The following is an 8,389-nucleotide window of genomic DNA, read 5'->3' as shown; positions in this document are numbered from 1 at the left end:
GGTATAATCGGGGTGCCTGAGTGGCTCAGGGGGTTAAAGCCTCTGCCTTCTGCTCAGGTCATGATCCTGGGGTCCTGGGATCGAGCTCCACATCAGGCTCCCTGCTCAGCGGGGAGCCTGCTTCCCCCTCTCTTTCTGCCTGCCTCTCTGCCTACTTGTGATTTCTGACTGTCAAATAAATAAATAAAATCTTTTAAAAATAAATAAATAAGTAAAATAGGTATAATCATTAGTTCTCAAATATAAAATGAACAAGTGCTAATTATTTGAATTGACCTATTAATAAAGGAAATAATAATTATTAATTAATAATTCAAAGGAAAATCCAAGGATCAGACCCATACATGGACAGTCACAAATGCTGATATAAATTTCTTAAAAGTTACACATTTGGCTTCTTCCAGGGTGATTGGGGTGGAAATGAATCAGTTGTACCTTTACCAAAAAAACTTTTTTTTTTTTTTTTCATCTCTAGGGTTGTACAGCCTTCCTGATTGGAGGGGATTCCTAAGCTACATTATAGAGATAGGAAGATCTGGCAAAGCTCCGGACTTTTCATTTTTTGTTTTTTTGTTTTTTAACATATAATGTATTATTTGTTTCAGGCGTACAGGTCTGCAAATCATTAGTCTTACACAATTCACAGCACTCACCATACCACATACCCTCCCCAATGTCCATCACCCACTATCCCTCCACCCTATCCCTATCCCTCCCACCCTATGCCTCCCACTCCCATCCCCTCCAGCAACACTCAGTTTGTTTCCTGAGATTGAGTCTCTTATGGTTTGTCTCCCTCCCTGGTCCCATCTTGTTTCATTTTTCTATCCTTTTCACCCATGGCCCTCCACCCTGCCTCTCAAATTCCTTATATCAGAGAGATTATGTGATAATTGTCTTTCTCTGATTGACTTATTTCACTTAGGATAATACCCTCTAGTTCCATTCACATCATTGCAAATGGCAAAGATTTTTGCCTTTTTTGATGGCTGCATAGTATTCCATTGTATATAGGCACACCACACCTTCTTTATCCATTCATCTGTTGATGGACATCTAGGATCTTTCCATAGTTTGGCTATTGTGGACATTGCTGCTATAAACACTGGGGTACAGGTGACCCTTTGGATCACTACATTTGTATCCTTAGGGTAAATACCCACTAGTGTGATTGCTGGGTTATACAGTAGCTCTATTTTCAACTTTTTGAGGAACCTCCAAACTATTTTCCAGAGTGGCTGCACCAATTTGCATTCCCACCAAAATGTAGAAGTGTTCCCCTTTCTCCTCATCCCCGCCAATACCTGTTGTTTCTGGACTGGTTAATTTTAGTCATTCTGACTGGTATGAGGTGGTATCTCACTGTAAAACCCAGGACTTCTTGAGTTAAGGTAATGTTTGGGAATGCAGAGAAGCCGTGGCTGTTAGAGATCACAAAGCAGAATAGCTGAGAGGAGAAACCTCAGAGAGAACTCTGGAGACCTGCAAGGGCCCTGAGTTTTTCAGCTGAGTATTAATTAATGGATGTAAGTTAGAAAACTGTCTGAGGCTGGGAAAAGAAGTAGGCAAAAGGAATGGAGAGCAATCCCAAAGCTCAAACACAGCTGGGAAAATTTCATTTCTCACTAACAAGAGTGGAAAATATCATTATTCATGGGACATTGGGTAGAATAATTGGAGGATTTTACCTAAAATTATCCAAAGACCATTGGTCTTAGCTAAGAAATCTTAACAATAAAACCAGAAAAGGATTTCCAAGCAATTTAACTTAATTCCAAACTAAAGTTAAAGAATATTTATAAAAATATATCCGGCTCCCAAGAAGAAAAAATTCTTAATATCAGACATTCAATTAAGAAAAATATCAGGAATGGAAAGATGCAGGAAAGGTGGACCCATAATGGGGAAAAATTTGTATTAATAATCTTTCAAGTACATTCATAATAGAACTAGTACACAAGGCACCATAATATTATAAAAATATTTTTTCTATGTTCACAAAGGTTGAGAGAAGGTTGTATATCAAGTAAAGGAGATGGGAGAAATAAAAAAGCCCAAATAAACTCGTAGAGATAAAAAGAAAAATATTTGAGATAAAAAATATGCTAGACAGAATTAACAGCAGATTAGACATTGCAGAAGGAAAAGTTAATTTGAAGGCATTGCAATGGAAACTATCCAAAAGAAAGGGCATTGAGGGGAAAAAAGCTCCAACAACAAAAAAGTGAACTGAGTATCAATGAGTTTTGAGACAATATCAGATTGTCTAACATAAGTGTTACTGGAATTCTAAAGAAAAAAGAAGAAGACAAAAAATTTGAAAATATCTGATGAAAAACTTTTCCCAGTTTGATTAAAACTGTAAAGCTACAAATGTACAAAGGTCAAAATACTCCAACCACAAATAAACAAAAAGACTACTTAAATTTGTATTCAAAAGATCTTTTAAATGCTAATGAGAATACTACCTCAGGCATAAAAAGGCTGAAAGATTTTATCATCAACAGCCCCTTACAGATATGTGGAAAGAAGTCTTCTAGGCATATAATGTAGGGGCATCTGGATCTATATGAAGGAATGAAGGAACAAGAAAAATGATAAATATTGGGCACCTGGGTGGCTCAGTAGGTTAAGCTGCTGCCTTCAGCTCAGGTCATGATCTCAGGGTCCTGGGGTCGAGTCCCGTGTGGGGCTCTCTGCTCAGCGGGGAGCCTACTTCCCCCTCTCTCTCTCTGCCTGCCTCTCTGTCTACTTGTGATCTCTCTCTGTCAAATAAATAAATAAAATCTTTAAAAAAAGAAAAATGATAAATATCTGTGAAAACGTATTTAAAATCTGTTTTTCTAATTTTAAAACTCTTTTAAAGATAATTTGCTTTTTGTTTTTTTAAAGATTTGATTTATTTAATTGGGAGAAGAGAGAGCATGAGTGTAGGTGGGGAGGGCCCGAAGGAGAGGGAGAAGCAGATTGTCCATTGAGCAGAGAGCCTAATGCAGATCTTGATCCCATGACTCTGAGATCAGGGCCTGAGCCAAAGGCAGGAGCTTAACTGACTGAGCCACCCAGGTGCCCTGATAATTAGCAATTTAAAGCAAAATCAATAACAATATAAGTTGAGTTCTTGTTTTATATTTATTTAGAAATAAAATAAATGAAAATAACAGCTCAAAGACCAAGAAGGGGGCAGGAGTTTAGGCGTAGAAGTATATTAAATTTTGTATATGACACATAAAGTGGTATAATATGAGAAAATGTGCTAATGTAAGTTAAAGATGTTTACCATAAACCCACTGAAAACAAAAAATAAGAAAATTAGCTAATAGACAACAAAAGAGAAGAAGTTTAATTTTTAAAATGCTGCAATTAATATTTTAGAAGAGGTAAACAAGAAGGAGGAAGGGAGCAAAATCAGACAGGACAGATAGAAAAAAAAATAGCAGTTGGGTGAATTTAAAACCAGTGAGGTCAATAATCACATTAAAAAGGTTAATGAATCAAACATCACAACTAAAAAGAGATTATATCAGATAAGGTAAAAGTGCAAGCTCCAAATAAATGATGGTGCTTCTAAGTGTATTTTAAGTGTAATTAAATTAAATATAAAGAAATGGTTTAAAGGAAGTAGTTTTTTTTTTTTTTTTTTCACTATACCATGCTAATCATATTACTCAAATGAAAGCTAGGGTGGTATATTAACAATGGATTAAAGTAGATTTAAGAGGAAGATCATTATCAAGTTCATTTCTTACTGGAGAAAAGGGTCAGTTCATGAAGAGGACATAAAACTCTTAAGCATTTCTGCACCTCATCAGAGAGTTTCAGTATACATGTAACAAAACATTTTAAGGAATAGACAAATCCACAATTATAGTAGATTTCAACACTCCTCTTGAAAAATTATAGACCAGGGGGGCAGAATATCAGTAAAGGTTGTAGGGACAAATACAAATTAAAAATAAGAGAGGTTTAATTCTCCCCATTGAAAATAAGAGAAGAGATTTCCTGCCCCTTTCCAACATTTAGTTTTAGAAAGCTTGTAAGTTTTTTGTTTTTTTCAAATGTGTGTAAATCTTTTTAAAGACTAAAGAAGCCTTTTGCCTGAGACTCCATGTTTCACTACTAAATCACACTGAGCTCCTGTCCTGGGCAGACACCCTTGCCTTGTTCTCTTCCTGCTGGAAGGTTGGTAACATTTTAACAACCTAGGAATGCCTTTCTCTAAGACCAGAGAACCTACTTTTAGAAATGTAGTCATCAAGAAAGATAGTGCCCCTCTCTCTCTGTTTCTGTGGAAGGTTAGGTATCTAACTTAGGCAAGTACTTCACCAGAAGTTGCAAAACTACTTCTTGTCATAAAGATATGAAAAGTTTATTTTTCCTTTGGAGGGCTAGTTAGCAAACATCAATGGCCATCCCAATTGCCAGTTGAAATTAGGAAAAACTCTGTCTGACAAACAGCTGTCAAGTCCCCTTACCTGAGGACTAGTTAACATGTAATTTTTGAACATGTATGTAATAAGTTGTATCTGCTTGACTGTATACAAGGGTAAGATTTCTTTCTGTCTTTGCAATCTCTTAGGGGATTGCCTGTATGGTACATTATACTCTAATGCCTACTCTAAGATAAAACTGAACTTCGGGGACGCCTGGGTGGCTCAGTTGGTTAAGCAGCTGCCTTCGGCTCAGGTCATGATCCCAGCGTCCTGGGATCGAGTCCCACATCGGGCTCCTTGCTCATCAGGGAGCCTGCTTCTCCCTCTGCCTCTGCCTGCCATTCTGTCTGCCTGTGCTCGCTCTCTCTCCCTCTCTCTCTCTGACAAATAAATAAATAAAATCTTTAAAAAAAAAAAAAAACAAAACTGAACTTCGATCACATCATGCAGTATATACTAAGATTGGCTCAAAATGGTTCATAGATCTAAATATTAAAAAAAAAATCATTGTAAAAGAAATCATGGAAATAAATATTTGAGGCCTTGAAAAGGCAAAGATTTCTTAGGCATGATACCAAATGCATGACCCATAAAAGAGAAAAACAATGATTAACAGAATTTCATCAAGATTAAAATCTTCTGCTCTTTGAAAGAATGCAAGACGAGCAACAGACTAGGAGAAAATATTTACAAATCATATACCTGACAAATGATTTGTATTCAGAATATGTAATGACTTTCAAAATAGAAAATACATATCTTTGAGTTCATGTTAATATAAATACATGATTGGCTGCTTATTCAAAATAAATAGAGGAGAACAGACAAATCTCCGTGCAAAGAATCCTAAATAGTTTGTGTTGATACCTCTTCCTCAGAGGTATGTGGGCTGTACTACATTGACTTTGTTCTAAAAAGTACAGTATGGAAAGGGAAGGAAAGTGTAACTTCACAGACAGACATTACCTCAGTCAGATGATTAGGGTTAACATAAAGAGTAAAAAATCATGGTGAAAGAATGTGATTCTGATATGTTATTTAAATGAAAGTTTAATTCTCTGGTTTTTCTTCCCAAAATCTGAAAATCAGTCTAATCATGAGATAATATCAGAAAACTCCCAATTGAGAAGTATGCTACAAAATACCTGACTGGTACTTTTCCATACTCTCAAAGCCATCAAAAGCAAAGTTAACGGTATTGTATGGTATACTTGAAATTTGCTAAAATGATAGATCTTAAGTTTTATTACTATAAAGCAATAAAGAGAAACAGTAACTATGTGAGGTAATGTATATGTTAACTAGTTTGATTATGCTCTGTATTTATCAGCATATACAGATATCAAAATATCAAGTTGTGTCCACCTTAAATAAATACAATTTAAGGAGATAAGACAACTAAATGTGGAATCCTGGCTAGAAATCTGGAACAGAAAAAGAACATTACGTGGAAACTAAAGAAATATGAATAAAGCTTGGATTTTAGTTTCTAGTATCAGTATGGGTTCTTTAATTTGGTAAATGTACCACACTAATGTAAGATGTTAATAATAGGGGAATCAGGGTGTGAGGTATATGAGAACTTTCTGTATCACATTTGAAATTCTTTTGTGTTTCTAAAACTTTTTCTTTTTTAAAAGATTTTATTTATTTGATAGACTGAGAGAGCACAAGCAGAGGGAGAAGCAGAGGAAGAGGGAGAAGCAGGTTTCCCCCTGAGCAGGGAGCCCAATATGGGGCTCTATCCTGGGACCCCAGGATCATGACCTGAGCCAAAGAAGATGCTTAACTGACTGAGCCACCCAGGCGCCCCTCAAACTGTTTATTTTTTAAGGTGTTTATATACCCTTCCGTATGATACAAATATTCTATTCCTAGATATTCACCAAATATAAATGAAGGTATATGTTGTTACCAAAAATTTTATACACATTTTAGCTACTTTATTTGAAATAGACAAAAACTAAAAACAACACAAATGTCTATCAACAAAGGAATGGATATATAAAATGTGGTCTTACCATACAATGCAGTACAAATCAGCCAAACAAAGGAATCAACTATTGATACATGCAGCAATATGAAAGAAGATGAAAATAATTATGCTGAATGAGAAAGTTCAGAAAAAACATTTTATATACTGTATGATTCTATTTGAGGGAATTCTGTAAAATATAAACTAATCTCTAGTGACAAAGCAGATCAGTAGATGCCAGAGGTCAGTGGGGTAATAGGAAGGAAGAGGAATGGATTACAGAAGATTGTGATACAGGCAGACTGAGTTCAAGGACCTGGAGGGGTATCCCACAGGACCAGCCAAAGGTCTTTGGCTTCGTGCAGGAAAAAAATCAAATGGAGCCAGAGAAAATGAAAACAAGAGTTTATTGAGTAGTGTAAGTGATAGGTAGATAATTATAGAGGGAGTGTCTGGAGGCTCAAACAGGAAGGGAGAAGGAATCTTGTCCTTGCTTGGGGTTAGGGGTTTATATTGGAAAACGTGTCTAGGGTACATGTTCATTTAGGAATCTAGGGTAGGGTCTGATCAAAGCTGAGTGAAAGGTGAGTAATGGATGTTATTTTAGAAATCATGAGGGTAAGTGCTGTTGATACCAGTATCAGCCGAAGTCTGTGTGAAGCTAATGATCTGGAACATGTTTGGGATTTGTCTCTTCTTAGATGTTATCAGGTGTTTGGGGGCCTTGGATACAACTCAAAGAATGATTTACTTTCTTGCTTTCCCCTTGAAGTGGAAACATAACTTCTTTGACTGATTCAGAGGTAAAATATAGAACATGAGTAAATAGGGCCTCACAGAAAAACAGAAATGAAGCCTTTCTAAAATGGGTCCCTTCAGCTTCTCTGCTTCAGTTGCATGGAAATTTCAGAAAGTTATGAATATGTTGTTTGTGGTAATGGCTTCACAGGTGTATAGATATATCAAACCTTATAAAAACCTTTAAAGATGTGAAATTTATTATAAATTAGTCACACTCCCAATAAGTCTATAAAAAGTAAAAATAAGGAGCTGATAAAACTCACAGTAAGAGCTGAGAATATAACTATATAAATAACTCATAATTTCATCTCAACTAGTACTTGTTTAAAGTTTTATTCTCTCAAATTTTTACTGACTGTATGTTATTTCACCCAGATTAAATGGATAATTTTTGTCTAGTTGTTTGGACTAAAATTTTTTTTTTAAGATTTTATTTATTTGACAGAGAGAAATCACAAGTAGGCAGAGAGGCAGACAGAGAGAGAGGAGGAAGCAGGCTCCCCATGGAGCAGAGAGCCCGATGCGGGGCTCAATCCCAGGACCCCGAGATCATGACCCAAGCCGAAGGCAGAGGCTTTAACCCACTGAGCCACCCAGGCGCCCCTGGACTAAAATTTTTATTAAAATTAAAGTACAAAGGGCAACTCTACGCAAACAAATTTGACAATCTGGAAGAAATGGATTCATTCCTACAGACGTATAAACTACCACAACTGAACCAGGAAGAAATAGAAAACCTGAACAGACCCATAACCAGAAAGGAGATTGAAACAGTCATCAAAAATCTCCAAACAAACAAAAGCCCAGGGCCAGATGGCTTCCCAGGGGAATTCTACCAAACATTTAAAGAAGAACTAATTCCTATGCTCCCGAAACTATTCCAAAAAATAGAAATGGAAGGAAAACTTCCAAACTCTTTTTATGAGGCCAGCATCACCTTGATCCCAAAACCAGACAAGGATCCCATCCAAAAAGAGAATTACAGACCAATATCCTTAATGAACACAGATGTGCAAATTCTCACCAAAATACTAGCCGATAGGATTCAACAGTACATTAAAAGGATTATTCACCACGACCAAGTGCAATTTATTCCAGGGCTGCAAGGTTGGTTCAACAGCCGCAAATCAATCAATGTGATACAACACTTTAATAAAAGAAAGAACAAGAACCATATGAT

This window comes from Enhydra lutris, unplaced genomic scaffold (assembly GCF_002288905.1).
Source record: "Enhydra lutris kenyoni isolate GAN:26980312 unplaced genomic scaffold, ASM228890v2 scaffoldscaffold13, whole genome shotgun sequence".
NCBI classification, from domain to species: Eukaryota; Metazoa; Chordata; class Mammalia; order Carnivora; family Mustelidae; genus Enhydra; species Enhydra lutris.
The sequence above is the reverse complement of the archived record's forward strand: the minus strand, read 5'-3'. Positions refer to the sequence as shown.